The sequence below is a fragment of the Pseudophryne corroboree genome, chromosome 2, assembly GCF_028390025.1.
Source record: "Pseudophryne corroboree isolate aPseCor3 chromosome 2, aPseCor3.hap2, whole genome shotgun sequence".
Taxonomy (NCBI): Eukaryota; Metazoa; Chordata; class Amphibia; order Anura; family Myobatrachidae; genus Pseudophryne; species Pseudophryne corroboree.
The window spans coordinates 624,565,473-624,584,340 of NC_086445.1; the positions used below are offsets into that span (position 1 = coordinate 624,565,473).

Sequence of the window (18,868 nt, forward strand, 5' to 3'; positions counted from 1 at the left end):
ACCCAGAACTTCAAGAAATAGTATCAGAGGACCCATGGCCTCTACCGCTCAGACAGGATCTGCTACAGCAGGGGCCCTGTCTGTTCCAAGACTTACCGCGGCTGCGTTGGACGGCATGGCGGTTGAATTCCGGATCCTAAAGCAAAAGTGCATTCCGGAGGAAGTCATTCCTACGCTGATAAAAGCCAGGAAAGAAGTAACCGCAAACCATTATCACCGTATTTGGCGAAAATATGTTGCGTGGTGTGAGGCCAGGAAGGCCCCAACAGAGGAATTTCAGCTGGGTCGTTTTCTGCACTTCCTACAGTCAGGAGTGACTATGGGCCTAAATTTGGGTTCCATTAAGGTCCAGATTTCGGCTCTGTCGATTTTCTTCCAGAAAGAACTGGCTTCACTGCCTGGAGTTCAGACATTTGTAAAGGGAGTGCTACATATTCAGCCCCTTTTTTGTGCCTTCTGTGGCACCTTGGGATCTCAACGTGGTGTTGAGTTTCTTAAAATCACATTGGTTTGAGCCACTTAAAACTGTGGATTTGAAATATCTCACGTGGAAAGTGGTCATGTTATTGGCCTTGGCTTCGGCCAGGCGTGTGTCAAAATTGGCGGCTTTGTCATGTAAAAGCCCTTATCTGATTTTCCATATGGATAGGGCAGAATTGAGGACTCGTCCCCAGTTTCTCCCTAAGGTGGTATCGGCTTTTCACTTGAACCAACCTATTGTAGTGCCTGCGGCTACTAGGTACTTGGAAGATTCCAAGTTACTGGACGTAGTCAGGGCCTTAAAAATTTTATATTTCCAGGACGGCTGGAGTCAGGAAAACTGACTTGTTTTTTATCCTGTAGGCACCCAACAAAATAGGTGCTCCTGCTTCTAAGCAGACTATTGCTCGCTGAATTTGTAGCACAATTCAGCTGGAGCATTCTGCGGCTGGATTGCCGCATCCTAAATCAGTAACAGCCCATTCCACGAGGAAAGTGGGCTCATCTTGGGTGGCTGCCCGAGGGGTCTCGGCTTTACAACTTTGCCGAGCTGCAACTTGGTCAGGGGCAAACACGTTTGCTAAATTCTACAAATTTGATACCCTGGCTGAGGAGGACCTGGAGTTCTCTCATTCGGTGCTGCAGAGTCATCCGCACTCTCCCGCCCGTTTGGGAGCTTTGGTATAATCCCCATGGTCCTTACGGAGTTCCCAGCATCCACTAGGACGTCAGAGAAAATAAGATTTTACTCTCCGGTAAATCTATTTCTCGTAGTCCGTAGTGGATGCTGGGCGCCCATCCCAAGTGCGGATTGTCTGCAATACTTGTATATAGTTATTGCCTAACTAAAGGGTTATTGTTGAGCCATCTGTTGAGAGGCTCAGTTATATTTCATACTGTTAACTGGGTATAGTATCACGAGTTATACGGTGTGATTGGTGTGGCTGGTATGAGTCTTACCCGGGATTCAAAATCCTTCCTTATTGTGTCAGCTCTTCCGGGCACGGTATCCTAACTGAGGTCTGGAGGAGGTGCATAGAGGGAGGAGCCAGTGCACACCAGATAGTACCTAATCTTTCTTTTAGAGTGCCCAGTCTCCTGCGGAGCCCGTCTATTCCCCATGGTCCTTACGGAGTTCCCAGCATCCACTACGGACTACGAGAAATAGATTTACCGGTGAGTAAAATCTTATTTTTCAGCTATGCTAACCTAACTGCACAAGGGTTTTCTAATCATCCATTAGTCTTCCAACACGATTAGCAAACACAATGTACTATTAGAACACTGGAGTGATGGTTGCTGGAAATGTGCCTCTATACACCTATGTAGATATTCCTTTAAAAAACAGACGTTTGCAGCTAATATAGTAATTTACCACATTAACAGTGTATTTCTGATTAATTTAATGTTGTCTTCATTGAAAAAAAAACAAAGTGCTTTTTTTTCAAAAATAAGGAAATTGTCTAGGTGACCCCAAACTTTTGAACGGTAATGTACAAGACTCTGCAAACTTTATGGTGGAAGCCATTAAAGAGATAGGTTTGCTTAATGCACACACTACTGCTATGGCAGTGTCTGCACGCAGGGGATTATGGCTACATCAGTGGACTGCTGACGTGGACTCCAAAAAAAGGTGTGGAAGGCCTGCCTTTCACAGGTGAGGCCTTATTTGGCGACGAACCCGACAAGTGGATCTCACGAGCTACTGCAGGTAAGTCCACTTATCTACCTTCTGCAGCTCCGCCAGCTAGGAAGGCCTACTCAGGACCCAATTTACAGTCCTTTCGGACTGCCAAGTTTAGGGGCAAGGACAGAGATTCTTCTACTGCCACCAGAGGTGCTAGAGGTAAACCACGCAAACCAGTGACTGCTATTTCACAGGAACAGTGCTCAGGCTGTGCCTCCTCCAAAACTTTCCGCATGACTGTGGACCGCGATGCCTGGGAGACAGGCAGGTGGGAGGCTGGCTACAATTCTACAGTCACACCTGGACGAAATCTTGCCAAGATCCCAGGGTCATAGACCTTATATCCCAGGGCTACCGGCTGGAGTTCCAGGATCTCCCACCTCACATATTCTTCAAATCAGGCTTACCAGTTTCACAAGAACCAAGAGTAACCTTACAAGAAGCTATTCAAAAACTGTTACAACCTAGGTCATTGTTCCAGTTCCACCTCCTCTACAAAACAGGTATTGCAGCTTGTTGGTAGTTCCAAAACCGGACGGGTCGGTAAGACAGATTCTGAATCTCAAGTCATTAACCCATACTTACGAGTGTTCAAGTTCAAGATGGAGTCTCTGAGAGCGGTGATCTCAGGTCTGGGAGAGGGGAAATTCCAGCGTCTCTGAATGTCAGGGATGCGTACCTTCACATTCCGATCTGGCCGCCTCATTAGGCTTATCTACGATTTGCACTACAGGACTGTCACTACGAGTCTCGGGCCCTTCCATTTGGTCTTTCCACGGGACCAAGGGTGTTCACCAAAGTGATGGCAGAGATGATGATGTTACTCCGCAGACAGGGAGTAAACGTAATTCCTTACCTGGACGATCTTCTGAATAAGGCTGCGTCCAGGGAGCAGTTGGAGAACATTGGTCTCACGACCAGATTACTCCTGGGTGGATTCTGAACCTACCAAAATCTCACCTAGAACCAATGCAGAAGCTTCTTTTCCTGGAAATTATACTGGACACAGAGTCTCAGAGAGTGTTCCTTCCCTTGGAAAAGGCAATGGTGATCCAGTCGATTGTTTCGGGCTGTCTTGAAGCCGACCCCAATCTCAGTACATCTGTGCATCTGCCTTCTGGGGAAAATGGTGGCTCCTTACGAAGCAATCCAGTTTGGAAGGTTTCACGCGAGGGCCTTCCAGCTGGGTCTGTTGGACAAATGGTCCAGATCGCATCTTCACATGCACCAGAGGATTAGTCTGTCGCCAAAAACCAGGATCTCCCTCCTGTGGTGGCTACAAACTCCTCACCTCGTTGAGGCTCGAAGGTTTGGTATTCAGAATTGGATTCTGCTATCCACAGACGCAAGTCTCAGAGGTTGGGGAGCAGTAACCCAGGGGGTGCAGTTTCAAGGAAGATGGTCAAGTCAGGAAATACTTCTTCCAATAAACATCCTGGAACTTAGGGCTATCTACAACGCCATTCTGCAGGCCTCATCTCTTCTTCAGAATCAGGCCGTTCAAGTTCAGTCAGACAATGTGACAGCGGTGTCTTACATCAACTGACAGGGCGGAATGAAACGCAGGGCCGCAATGTCAGAGGTGTCAAGAATTCTCCTCTGGGCGGAAAAATATGCCGTGGCATTGTCTGTGATCTTCATTCTGGGAGTAAACAACTGGGAAGCAGACTTCCTCAGCAGACACGACCTGCACCCGGTGGAATGTGGCCTCCACCCGGAGGTGTTCCAGTGGCTGACATGTCGGTGGAGGTATCCACAAATCGACATGATGGCCTCTCGACTCAAGAAGAAGCTCAAGTGGTATTGTTCCAGGTCGAGGGACCCACAAGCTGTAGCGGTCGATGCCCTGACAACTCCGTGGGTCTACCAGCTGGTGTACGTGTTTCCTCTCATTCGTCTGATCCCAAGAGTTCTCAAAAGAATAAAAAGGGAAAAAGTTCAAGTAATTCTCATTGCCTCGGACTGGCCGTGAAGGGCCTGGTATGCGGATCTTCTTGAGATGTTTATTGAAGGTCCGTGGCCTCTGCCTCTGAGAGGATCTTCTGCAACAGGGCCCGTTCGTCTATCAAGACATACCATGGCTATGTTTGACGGCATGGAAGTTGAATGGCTGATTCTAGCCAGGAGAGGGATTCCTGACAAGGTTATCCAGACTGTGATCCAAGCCAGGAAGGGGGTAACGGTCAAAGCATTAGCATCATATCTGGAAGAAATATGTCTCTTGGTGTGAGAGCAGACATTATTCCATGGTGGAATTTCATCTGGGACGTTTCCTGCTTTTTCTGCAGTCGGGAGTTGACGTGGGCCTACACCTAGGCTCCATAAAAGTTTTAGATTTCGGCCTTGTCTATTTTCTTTCAGAAACAGTTGGCTTCTCTCCCTGAGGTCCAGACGTACTTGAAAGGTGTTTTTCACATCCAACCTCCCTTTGTCCCACCAATTGGACTGGTTTGAACCGTTACAGGAGGTAGACGTAAAGTATCTTGCGTGGAAGAAAGTCACACTGTTGGCCTTGGCTTCGGCAAGGTGCGTGTCGGGGCTGGGGGCGTTGTCTCACAAGAGCCCCTACTTGATTTTCCATGAGGACAGAGCTGAACTCAGGACTCGTCAGCAATTCCTTCCTAAGGTGGTGTCAACGTTTCACATCAACCAGCCACTTGTGGTCCCAGCTGTTACTGACACCTCTGCTACTTCAAAGTCCTTGGACGTTGTAAGGGCTTTGAAGGTATATGTAAAGCGAACTGCTAGTCACAGGAAATCGGACTCGCTGTTCGTTCTCTATGATGCCAATAAGATTGGGTGTCCTGCTTTAAAGCAGTCAATTGGTCACTGGATTAGGATCACTATCCAGCATGCTTATTCCATGGCAGGATTGCCGATTCCAAAATCTGTACAGGCCCACTCTACTAGGTCGGTGGGTTTCTCTTTGGCGGCTGCCCGGGGTGTCTTGGCATTGCAGCTCTGCCGAACAGCTACTTGGTCGGGTCCGAACACGTTTGCCAAGTTTTACAAGTTCGATACCTTGGCCTCTGAGGACCTTCAGTTTGGTCAGTCAATTCTGCAGGAACCTCAGCACTTTCCCACCTGGTTTGGGAGCTTTGGTACTTCTCCATGGTACTAAATGGATTCCAAGTATCCCCTAGGACATAAGAGAAAATAGGATTTTAATTCCCTTCCGGTAAATCCTTTTCTCGTAGTCCGTATGCGATACTGGGCACCCGCCTGGTGCTTCGTTCTTTCTGCACGATTACTTGTTTAACTATTGTTGTTTGGTTCAGCTGTTGCTCTTCTGGTTTTCAAGTTTGGTTATCATGGCTTTCCTCTTGTTCTGGTTGTGCTGGTTCGTAATCTCGCCACTTTCCTTATCTATATCCTTCTCTCAAAGTATGTCCATCTCATCGGGCACAGTTTCCTAGACTGAGTCTGGTAGGAGGGGCATAGAGGGAGGAGCCAACACCCTATCAAACTTCTATAGTGCTCATGGCTCCAAGTGGACATGTCTATACCCCATGGTACTAAATGGGTTCCCAGTATCCCATACGGACTACGAGAAAAGTATTTACCGGTAGGTAATTTAAAATCCTATTTTTAGGTTTTGAGATTCAAAGCGGAACCGCGGCACACCCGTCCCAATGAATAATCATGTACTTGGAGGCATTAAAATAGCAAAATTGGGGGGCGTGGCCTGAGCGTTAACCTGGAGAGATGTGCTGCATATGAGCTCCAGCTAATAAGGGGTTAAATCTACCTATTACTGCTGGCCCCTGCATCTAGATAACCCCACACAGCTCTACCCACGACTGTGACCAGGGACCCTTGCACAGGGACATCATCAGGTGGCCCCTCCGACCCGTTTTACGATTGAGGCCTACCGTCCGTCCTGAAGCCGGGGCCTCGATTTCGGAGCCTCCCCGGCGCCGAGCTCCGGGGCCGGAACGCGGCCGAAACGGGACCCGCGGCTACTCCCTCCCCCCCCCCCCCCCCGAGACTAGGAGCTCCCCCATACCTCCTCCAGCCTGCCTTAGACCCTCGGGCACCTCTGGGACAGGGTGGACTCGCTGCCTGACCCCTGGAAACGAGGTTGCTGTGAGAGATCCCCTGCCTTGGTGTATGACGGCGGCCATCTTGGATTCCACAGCTAGAAAGTAAGTGGAACAGTTTTCACACAAGCTGGGCGCGCTGCTCACGATCCTCTCCCCTCATCCCATCACAGGGTCTGAGAACTTGCCCTACTAAGGCCCCCCACGATTGGAAGTACATCTTGCGGGCTATCTTTGCACCCCAGCTTTTCCCCACACTCCAACACTGAAGGAGCTCAACCTATCTCCATACATAATAAACACCCCTTACAGAGGGGAGTCGGGGTCGACGCTCTAGTGAATAAATGCTGGGAATGCCAAACCCTACAGTCGGTCCTTAGATCACCTCAAGCCCTGCGTGGTTAGAGATCAGAGAACACCGGCAGCCCCTGCCATATCGCCCACGGGACGAGACTCCCTGCTCTTCCGGAATAACGGATTTGGGCAATATTCTGCCCTACTTTGTCCCGCCCCTATACTCTCAACCCTCCTACTCTACGATCTCGATGCCCTATATCTGCAAGACCTCTGCAATGTGAGTGCTCTCCAAATTGTGCACCGCCACTCATGTTCATCTGAATAACACGTACACACCACCAATGTGACTGAGTTCTCCTGTTTCACCACTATCAGCTGATTGGACCCACCCCTGAAGTACGTCTCTTTGTGCCATCTACATGCGCTACTACCGACGAGAAATGGCTCCTAAAAAAAGCAAGGAGATAATACCCCCTAAGGTCTCCTACCCCACTCAAAAGTCCCTCCAAATTTCCCCTCTACATAATGTCTCCTCCCCCTCCGCCATGCTGGACCCCACGGGATCTAGTGTCCTAACTTCTGCTCTCTCAGTGTCGGGTGTGGACTGCGAATCGGATGCCCCCTTAACCGTGAGATCCCTCTGTCAGATTCTCTCCGCCTTCAAGTCTGAACTTTCTAAGGATTTGACCTCTGCCGTCCGCGAGGTCAAAACTGAACTGGTAGCATTGGGAGACAGAACAGACCATCTAGAACGTAAGATGGAAGAATTGGTCGCCTCCCACAATGACCTGCTTTCATCCCATGATCGTCAACAACAAGAGCTGGACCTATTCAAATCCAAACTGGCAGATATGGAGGACAGATCAAGGCGGAATAACATCAAAATTAGAGGCATCCCAGACTCCGTTACCAACTCTGAACTGGAATCCTACGCCACTGCCTTATTTAGGAAACTTCTCCCAACGGCGGACGCCTCGGAACTCCTGATCGACCGCATCCACCGACTCCCTAGACCCCGTACCGTTTCATCTGACCTCCCTAAAGACACCCTCCTTCGTGTTAATTTCTTCCCAGTTAAGGAGCGTATTATGAGGGCCGCTAGAGAATCCAAGAACTCCGATACTTTAGGGGGACTTCAGATATTTCAAGATTTCTCAGCTGCTACTATTGCAAAGAGACGTGCTTTTACCCCCATCACCCTTGCTCTGAGGTCCCACGACATTCACTACCGCTGGGGATTCCCAGTTAAATTGATAGTCTCGTATGAAGATTCGACCTATATAATTTCCTCCCTAGACGCGGGTGTGAAGCTATTGCTGGATTGGGACATCTCTATCCCGAAGCCGTCTACTTCGACAAGAGCTGCTACTGTCCGTCAAGACTGGGCGTCCACCTGAGCCACCGGACTGCCACATCGGGTCCTTTCAAAATTTACCCACTGACATCTCCGGTTCACGGAGACTGTAGACCTCCTACCCCCTGTCAAGGGGAGATGAAAGTACTTTTTCTATTTTTCCTCCTTCAAATGATACAATATGTCTTATTACATGTTTTCTTTCTAGGTCTACAAGTTACAGGCTTACTCTTTCACATGTTGTTTAAATGTTGTTTCCTATTAAGGGGCGATACTTTTCCCGGTGATTACTACCCACTAAATCCCTGTTGGTGCCCTATAGTGCACCTCCCGGTTAATTAGAGAAGTTTACACTAGATGTACGTGCTTTAATCTTACCTTCTCAGAAGTTATATTGGAGTGGCGGTGCATGTTCACCCAGCCCGCCTCCACCTTTTTCTGTACTACTGTAAACCCCCAAATCTTTTTTCCCTTCCCTGCAGTAGTCATGCAGGTCCAATATACCGGACCTTTTCTTTTTGTTGTTTACCTCCTACTCCCCTGTTTTCAACCCAACCCATGCCATTCCCGCATGCTCCCTCCACCCCTGAGCTCCAGACTTGATTCATTTCCCCGGTCACAACTGTTCATCAGTACTCGGTACAGGTACGCTACAGTAGATCAGTATAGATCCTTCTTTCTCATGTCTAACATATGTTTACAATGCTGAACCTTATATCTCTAAATGTGAAAGGACTGAACTCGCCCAATAAGCGTAGGCTGGCCCTCTCCTCCTTCCACCAGCAAAAAGCTGATGTTGTAGCACTACAAGAAACACACTTTTCTTCTGCTAACCCTCCCCTTTTTAAGAATAGTCACTTCCCTGTGGGATACTATGCCAATGGTCCATCCAAGAGGAATGGGGTAGCTATCCTTTTTAGCAAAAATGTCTCCTTTTCCCTACAGTCTCAACTTGCAGACAAAAATGGCCGTTATCTTATTCTCACTGGCCTCCTGGATGACAAGCCGGTTACCCTGGTATCCCTATATGCACCTAACTCTAACCAGGTCCCCTTCCTACGAAAACTATTCCTCATTATACGCAATACACTAAAGGGTTCTCTGGTAGTCTTGGGTGACTATAACCTTGTTCTTGACCCTAAAATGGACAAGTCCCGCCAATTCTCCCAGACTGTGCCCACTACCCTCTCTGGCCCCTCCCTGGCCTTTCGCAATCTGCTTGCGGAATTCGACCTTTATGATGTCTGGAGAACTCATAACCCCTCGAGTCGGGAATACACATTCCACTCACTGGTCCACAACTCCTACTCCAGAATAGACCTGATCTTGTGTGATAAATGGTCTCTCCAGAGAACTAAAGACGTTGATATTCTACCAATTACATGGTCTGATCACGCCCCAGTTCTCTGGAAATAGAATCTTCACGGTACTTACAACCCTCCCCGCCAATGGCGTTTATACCCTTTCCTTCTAAATAACCCTGTGTCTAAAAAAATAATCTCCGACTCTATTGACTCTTATTTAGCTACTAATTCCCCCCAAGATACTTCCCTTATTAACCACTGGTGTGCTTTTAAAGCCGTTACCCGTGGAGCCGCAATCCAGGCTGGCGCTACTCTCAAAAAACAGGCCCATCAAATGCAGAAGACACTAGAAGCTGATCTGTTAGACCTTGAAGCTAAGAATATAGCCCATCCCTCCAAAATCCTTAAAAACGAGATCTCTAATGTTCGAGGTCAGCTCCAAAAGTTGCTCCTCGCCCGCACTCAAGCGGCTCTTAACAGAATGCGCCACAAATTCTACCTCCTAGGCAATAAAGCTGGCAAAATATTGGCACGGAAATTACGTGTTCAACAAGCCAGGAATAGGATTAAATGTATTTATTCTCCCACCAAACAAAAGATCTTGAACCCCAAAGATATAACGAATCAATTTGCAAAATATTACGCCAAATTATATAACTTAGCAACTGACCCTTCCACTCCCCAACCCACCCCCCCGTCTATTTCTTCCTTCTTAGAAAACCTTTCTCTCCCTACTCTTACACAAGATCAGCTGTCTTCACTTAATGCCCCTTGGTCGACGGCTGAAATCTCCGCCGCTATTAAAGCCACCCCTAGGAACAAAGCCCCAGGCCCAGACGGCTTTGTCTCTGACTTCTATGCCACTTTTCATGACGTCCTCTCTCCCCACCTGACTGCGCTCTACAATACATTTTCAGACCACTGCTCCCTCCCCCCGGAACTCCTAGAAGCGCGAATTGTCACTATCCCTAAACCAGGAAAAGACCCCGCCTATGTACATAACTACCGTCCAATAGCACTACTTAATTGCGACATCAAACTCTATGCCAAAATGATTGCAACGCGCATTAACAGATTCCTCCCATCGCTGATACACCCGGACCAGACTGGCTTCGTCCCTGGGAGACAAGCGTCCGATAACACGCGCTGGGTCTTCAACCTGATAGACTCCCTATCTGGGGACCAGGGCCTTCTCTTGCTATCTTTAGATGCAGAGAAGGCCTTTGACAGATTAAATTGGTCGTACATGCGTGAAACTCTCCTCAGATTCGGATTTAGAGATCGCATTTTAACCTCTATCCTAGCACTATACAGCTCTCCTACGGCCCGGGTGTTCAGCGGAGGCTTCTTGTCCGACCCTTTCCCTATCACAAATGGCACCAGACAAGGCTGTCCCCTATCACCTCTAATTTCTCTAACGTCCTAGTGGATGCTGGGGACTCCGAAAGGACCATGGGGAATAGCGGCTCCGCAGGAGACTGGGCACAAAAGTAAAAAGCTTTAGGACTACCTGGTGTGCACTGGCTCCTCCCCCTATGACCCTCCTCCAAGCCTCGGTTAGATTTTTGTGCCCGAACGAGACGGGTGCAGGCTAAGGGGCTCTCCTGAGCTGCTTAGTGGAAAAGTTTAAAGTAGGTTTTTTATTTTCAGTGAGACCTGCTGGCAACAGGCTCACTGCATCGAGGGACTAAGGGGAGAGAAGCGAACTCACCTGCGTGCAGAGTGGATTGGGCTTCTTGGCTACTGGACATTAGCTCCAGAGGGACGATCACAGGCCCAGCCATGGATGGGTCCCGGAGCCGCGCCGCCGGCCCCCTTACAGAGCCAGAAGACTGAAGAGGTCCGGAAAATCGGCGGCAGAAGACGTCCTGTCTTCAATAAGGTAGCGCACAGCACCGCAGCTGTGCGCCATTGCTCTCATGCACACTTCACACTCCGGTCACTGAGGGTGCAGGGCGCTGGGGCGGGCGCCCTGAGACGCAATAAAACACCTTTTGTTGGCAAAAAAATACATCACATATAGCTCCTGGGCTATATGGATGCATTTAACCCCTGCCAAATTTCCATAAAAAAGCGGGAGAAAGGCCGCCGAGAAGGGGGCGGAGCCTATCTCCTCAGCACACAAGCGCCATTTTTCCTCACAGCTCCGTTGGAGGAAGGCTCCCTGACTCTCCCCTGCAGTCCTGCACTACAGAAACAGGGTAAAACAAAGAGAGGGGGGCACTAAATTGGCATAGAAATAATACAGCAGCTATATTAGGGAAAAACACTTATATAAGGTTATCCCTGTATATATATATATAGCGCTCTGGTGTGTGCTGGCAAACTCTCCCTCTGTCTCCCCAAAGGGCTAGTGGGGTCCTGTCCTCTATCAGAGCATTCCCTGTGTGTGTGCTGTGTGTCGGTACGTTGTGTCGACATGTATGAGGAGGAAAATGGTGTGGAGGCGGAGCAATTGCCTGTGTTAGTGATGTCACCCCCTAGGGAGTCGACACCTGACTGGATGGTCTTATGGAAAGAATTACGTGATAGTGTCAGCACTTTACAAAAGACTGTTGACGACATGAGACAGCCGGCAAATCAGTTAATACCTGTACAGCCGTCTCAAACACCGTCAGGGGCTATAAAGCGCCCGTTACCTCAGGTCGATACAGACACAGACACGGACTCTGACTCCAGTGTCGACGGTGAGGAAACAAACGTATTTTCCAGTAGGGCCACACGTTACATGATCACGGCAATGAAGGAGGTTTTGAATATTTCTGATACTACAAGTACCACAAAAAAGGGTATTATGTGGGGTGTGAAAAAACTACCCGTAGTTTTTCCTGAATCCGATGAATTGAATGAGGTGTGTGATGAAGCGTGGGTTTCCCCCGATAAAAAAATTGCTAAGTTCTAAAAAATGATTGGCATTATACCCTTTCCCGCCAGAGGTTAGGGCGCGTTGGGAAACACCCCCTAGAGTGGATAAGGCGCTCACACGCTTATCAAAACAAGTGGCGTTACCGTCTCCTGATACGGCCGCCCTAAAGGAACCAGCTGATAGAAAGCTGGAAAATATCCTAAAGAGTATATACACACATACTGGTATTATACTGCGACCAGCAATCGCCTCAGCCTGGATGTGCAGTGCTGGGGTGGCTTGGTCGGATTCCCTGGACAGGGACAATATATTATTGACTATAGAGCATTTAAAGGATGCATTCCTATATATGCGAGATGCACAGAGAGACATTTGCACTCTGGCATCAAGAGTAAGTGCGATGTCCATTTCTGCCAGAAGAGGATTATGGACGCGACAGTGGTCAGGGGATGCGGATTCCAAACGGCATATGGAGGTATTGCCGTATAAAGGGGAGGAGTTATTTGGGGGCGGTCTATCGGACCTGGTGGCCACGGCAACGGCTGGGAAATCCACCTTTTTACCCCAAGTCACCGCAGCAGAAAAAGATACCGTCTTTTCAGGCTCAGTCCTTTCGTCCCCATAAGGGCAAGCGGGCAAAAGGTCACTCATATCTGCCCCGGGGCAGAGGAAGGGGAAAAAGACTGCAACAGACAGCCTCTTCCCACGAACAGAAGCCCTCCCCCGCTTCTGCTAAGTCCTCAGCATGACGCTGGGGCCTTACAAGCGGACTCGGGCACGGTGGGTGCCCGTCTCAAGTTTTCAGCGCGCAGTGGGCTCACTCGCAAGTGGACCCCTGGATCCTGCTGGTAGTATCTCAGGGGTACAAATTGGAATTCGAGACGGCTCCCCCTCGCCGGTTCCTGAAGTCTGCTTTACCAACGTCTCCCCCCGACAGGGAGGCGGTATTGGAAGCCATTCACAAGTTGTATTCCCAGCAAGTGATAATCAAGGTACCCCTCCTACAACAGGGAAAGGGGTATTATTCCACGCTGTTTGTGGTACCGAAGCCGGACGGCTCGGTGAGACCCATTTTAAATCTGAAAGCCTTGAACACTTACATAAAAAGGTTCAAGTTCAAGATGGAGTCACTCAGAGCAGTGATAGCGAACCTGGAAGAAGGGGACTATATGGTGTCTCTGGACATCAAGGATGCTTACCTCCATGTCCCAATTTGCCCTTCTCACCAAGGGTACCTCAGGTTTGTGGTACAGAACTGTCACTATCAGTTTCAGACGCTGCCGTTTGGATTGTCCACGGCACCTTGGGTCTTTACCAAGGTAATGGCCGAAATGATGATTCTTCTTCGAAGAAAAGGCGTCTTAATTATCCCTTACTTGGACGATCTCCTGATAAGGGCAAGGTCCAGAGAACAGTTAGAGGTCGGAGTAGCACTGTCTCAAGTAGTACTACGACAGCACGGATGGATTCTAAATATTCCAAAATCCCAGCTGATTCCGACGACACGTCTGCTGTTCCTAGGGATGATTCTGGACACAGTACAGAAAAAGGTGTTTCTCCCGGAAGAGAAAGCCAGGGAGTTATCCGACCTAGTCAGGAAGCTCCTAAGACCAGGCCAGGTGTCAGTGCATCAGTGCACAAGGGTCCTGGGAAAGATGGTGGCTTCTTACGAAGCGATTCCGTTCGGCAGATTCCACGCAAGAACTTTTCAGTTGGATCTGCTGGACAAATGGTCCGGATCGCATCTTCAAATGCATCAGCGGATAACCCTGTCTCCAAGGACAAGGGTGTCTCTCCTGTGGGGGTTACAGAGTGCTCATCTCCTAGAGGGCCGCAGATTCGGCATTCAGGATTGGGTCCTGGTGACCACGGATGCCAGCCTGAGAGGCTGGGGAGCAGTCACACAGGGAAAAAATTTCCAGGGCTTGTGGTCAAGCATGGAAACGTCACTTCACATAAATATCCTGGAACTAAGGGCCATTTACAATGCCCTAAGTCAGGCAAGGCCTCTGCTTCAGGGTCAGCCAGTATTGATCCAGTCGGACAACATCACGGCAGTCGCCCACGTAAACAGACAGGGCGGCACAAGAAGCAGGAGGGCAATGACGGAAGTGGCAAGGATTCTTCGCTGGGCGGAAAATCATGTGATAGCACTGTCAGCAGTGTTCATTCCGGGAGTGGACAACTGGGAAGCAGACTTCCTCAGCACGACCTCCACCCGGGAGAGTGGGGACTTCACCCAGAAGTCTTCCACATGATTGTAAACCGTTGGGAAAAACCAAAGGTGGACCTGATGGCGTCTCGCCTCAACAAAAAACTGGACAGATATTGCTCCAGGTCAAGGGACCCTCAGGCAATAGCTGTGGACGCTCTGGTAACACCGTGGGTGTACCGGTCAGTGTATGTGTTCCCTCCTCTTCCTCTCATACCAAAAGTACTGAGAATCATAAGAAGGAGAGGAGTAAAGACTATACTCGTGGCTCCGGATTGGCCAAGAAGGACTTGGTACCCGGAAATTCAAGAGATGCTCACGGAAGAATCGTGGCCTCTACCTCTAAGACAGGACCTGCTCCAGCAGGGACCATGTCTGTTCCAAGACTTACCGCGGCTGCGTTTGACGGCATGGCGGTTGAACGCCGGATCCTGAAGGAAAAAGGCATTCTGGATGAAGTCATCCCTACCCTGATCAAAGCCAGGAAGGATGTAACCGTACAACATTATCACCGTATTTGGCGTAAATATGTTGCGTGGTGCGAGGCCAGGAAGGCCCCTACAGAGGAATTTCAACTGGGTCGATTCCTGCATTTCCTGCAAACAGGACTGTCTATGGGCCTCAAATCAGGGTCCATTAAGGTTCAAATTTCGGCCCTGTCGATATTCTTCCAAAAAGAACTAGCTTCTGTTCCTGAAGTTCAGACGTTTGTCAAGGGAGTACTGCATATACAGCCTTCTTTTGTGCCTCCAGTGGCACCTTGGGATCTCAATGTAGTTTTGGGATTCCTAAAATCACATTGGTTTGAACCACTCACCACTGTGGACTTGAAATATCTCACATGGAAAGTGGTGATGCTGTTAGCCCTGGCTTCAGCCAGGCGTGTATCAGAATTGGCGGCTTTATCCTATAAAAGCCCGTACCTAATTTTTCATACGGACAGGGCAGAATTGAGGACTCGTCCTTAATTTCTCCCTAAGGTGGTTTCAGCATTTCACTTAAACCAACCTATTGTGGTGCCTGCGGCTACTAGGGACTTGGAGGATTCCAAGTTGCTGGACGTAGTCAGGGCCCTGAAAATATGTTTCCAGGACGGCTGGAGTCAGAAAATCTGACTCTCGGTTTATCCTGTATGCACCCAACAAGCTGGGTGCTCCTGCTTCTAAGCAGACGATTGCTCGTTGGATTTGTAGTACAATTCAGCTTGCACATTCTGTGGCAGGCCTGCCACAGCCAAAATCTGTAAAAGCCCATTCCACACGGAAAGTGGGCTCATCTTGGGCGGCTGCCCGAGGGGTCTCGGCTTTACAACTTTGCCGAGCAGCTACTTGGTCAGGGGCAAATACGTTTGCCAAATTCTACAAATTTGATACCCTGGCTGAGGAGGACCTGGAGTTCTCTCATTCGGTGCTGCAGAGTCATCCGCACTCTCCCGCCCGTTTGGGAGCTTTGGTATAATCCCCATGGTCCTTTCGGAGTCCCCAGCATCTACTAGGACGTTAGAGAAAATAAGAATTTACTTACCGATAATTCTATTTCTCATAGTCCGTAGTGGATGCTGGGCGCCCATCCTAAGTGCGGATTGTCTGCATTACTTGTACATAGTTATTGTTACAAAAATCGGGTTTTTGTTGTTGTGAGCCATCTTTTCAGAGGCTCCTTCTGTTATCATACTGTTAACTGGGTTCAGATCACAAGTTGTACGGTGTGATTGGTGTGGCTGGTATGAGTCTTACCCGGGATTCAAGATCCTTCCTTATTGTGTACGCTCGTCTGGGCACAGTATCTTAACTGAGGCTTGGAGGAGGGTCATAGGGGGAGGAGCCAGTGCACACCAGGTAGTCCTAAAGCTTTTTACTTTTGTGCCCAGTCTCCTGCGGAGCCGCTATTCCCCATGGTCCTTTCGGAGTCCCCAGCATCCACTACGGACTATGAGAAATAGAATTATCGGTAAGTAAATTCTTATTTTTCGTCCTGTCAATTGAACCTCTAGCAACTAAAATACGAAAGAATCCCTATATCCCGGCACTCCAATTCGGTACGTCCTTCCATAAACTAAGCCTCTTCGCAGACGATGTCCTCCTCTTCATCTCTAACCCCACCACAACTCTTCCTGTCTTACACACTGTCCTAGATGCATATAGCCTCGCATCTTACTATAAACTTAACACTACCAAAACAGACGCCCTTCCCTTTAACCTATCTCACTCCATCTCAACACTCCAAACCTCCTTTCCGTATAACTGGCGGAAACACACAATAAAATACCTGGGTATCAACATCCCTGTCTCCATTACAGACGTCTTCTCTGTCAACCTCGCCCCTCTGATAGTCATTGGAAGCACTTACGAAATCCTGGTCATCCTATGAGGTCTCATGGCTGGGACGTATGGCGGCATTCAAAATGTCCCTACTACCCAAACTAATGTACCTCTTTCGCACGATTCCATACCCCTTTCCAAAGAAGTACATTCAATCTTGTTCTTCTATCATGTCCAAATATATCTGGTCTTCTAAACCACCCTCGCTAGCTCTCTCAAGAATGGTCCTGCCGAGAGCATCTGGAGGCCTTAATATACCTAATATTCCCATATACCAAGAAGCCTCTCTCCTGGCCCCCATTAAACATTATTTCGCAGCCCACCCACACATCGGTTGGATGGAGCTGGAACAAATTCGAGCAAACCCAATCCCTTTAACTGATCTTTTCCGCATCCCAAAGTCGCTCCGACCTACTCACTTAAACCTCCTCCCCTCCACGCAGGCTTCACTACAAACCTGGGACAAACTATCGGCCTCCCTAATATCCCCTATTTCCCATATCCCCCAGATATCCATCACTACCTTAGCACTGATGATACCCCATCTCAATCTAACTAAATGGAGACGAGCTGGGATACTATACTTAGGCGACCTACTAGATGGACTTTCTCTAAAACCCTTCTCCACTCTCCAGTTGCAGTACTTTCTCCCAGCCACAGAACTCTTCCACTATATGCAAGTGGCACACTGGTGGAGGACGATCCCTCCTACTTACTCAATGCTACACACAACTTCTTACACCCTCTTTGCCCGCCTCTCCTTACCTGAATCCAAAGGCGACATTACATACTGGTACAACCTACGGATAACCCCTACTTCCCCTTCCAAGTCTAGTGCCCAATTAAAATGGGAACAGGACTTGGGAAGAACCCTATCCCCAAACGATTGGCGCCAAGTCTTCTTAACCTCGTACTCCATGTCCCAGTGTTTAAACCACACTGAAATGCATATAAAACTAGTAAACAGATTGTACCAGACCCCAGACCGAATTCATAAATTTTGGCCCTCCCATAGCAATAAGTGCTGGAGATTGTGCGGCTCGGTAGGCCATATCTTTCATATATTCTGGACGTGCCCAAAGATCACTAAATATGGGTTAGAGGTATTTGAACTAATAAATAAGGTTTTGTCAATTCACATCATGCCAGACCCGACCCTAGCATTACTTCAAGTTGTCCCCCCCTCAGTCCCACCTCCTGCTAAATATGTCCTGGGCCACATCTTGATAGCCGCCCGCGCCAACCTGGCCTAAATGTGGAAACAACCCACACCCCCCACCTTGTTAAGAGTCATCCATAAGATGAACCACCACTTCCTTATGGAAACAGAATGTGCCTCCTCTTCTCTCAACTCTACTTCCCTCAAAACACGTTGGTCCCCGTGGCACTGCTATATCTCCTCGACTGAAGGGTCCCATTACTCTCATAACCCCACCCCAACCCTTCCTAGTTCAACTGACCAACCCTACATGGCCTGAATCTATGTGATACAGTCTAATACCGTACTCTCCTATATCAAGGTAGTTATATACCCCCCTTGCCTGTTGGGAGACGACCCCAGCTTTGATTCCCCACACTGTCTTCTCCCAATTTACACCTGTAAGCTTTAACCTCCAGAGCTAGACCAATATCTCCTTACGGCAATGTAATGGTTTCCTGTGTGACTTAACCTAACTGATGCATAATGTTTGTTTGGTTCTGATGTACTACCCCCCCAATTTTAGTCTGGATGCCCATCCCCCCCCCCCCCCCCATACCTCTGTATCCCTGCCATACCTACCCTTGCAATGTATTGTTATATCATCCCCTTTTTTGTTCTGTACCCTATAAAAGTGATTCTGTTTTCTCAATAAAAAACTATTGATTCAAAAAAAAAAATAGCAAAATTGGGGCAGTAATTAAAACCCAAAGTCACTTTGGGGGGAAAAAATGGCACAGTGTAATATTGTAAATACTTATATATTTAATGCCACCAGAGAATAAAATGTAAAATCATTAAAATTGAATAACATATTGTTTTTGTCTGCATGTTCACCAAACAAGAACAGTCTTTGTGTACAAATATGGTTCCAGGATATATTCCCATTTAAATTAAATACATTTTTTTTTTTTTTTTTGTAATTGCTTATGGGTTAGTAAAAGGCATTACAGGATGTCCTCCTATATCATAATTTCTGAGTTAAAAATGTGGATAAATCAGTAATATCCTTGTCTTGTCAATTAAACTTATCAAGGTCCGATGTCAAATTGGGTAGGGCCTTCAAAGATGGTTTGTCAGATAAGAAGTGAGAGAGCACACCTAAGTAC

General features: G+C 48.3%; 1 protein-coding gene across 1 annotated transcript in view; it reads left to right on the plus strand.

Annotated features, from left to right (window-relative positions):
* Positions 1 to 18,868, plus strand: part of SYNRG (synergin gamma) — a 321,615-nt gene that overhangs the window by 55,769 nt on the left and 246,978 nt on the right. The window lies entirely within an intron of this gene.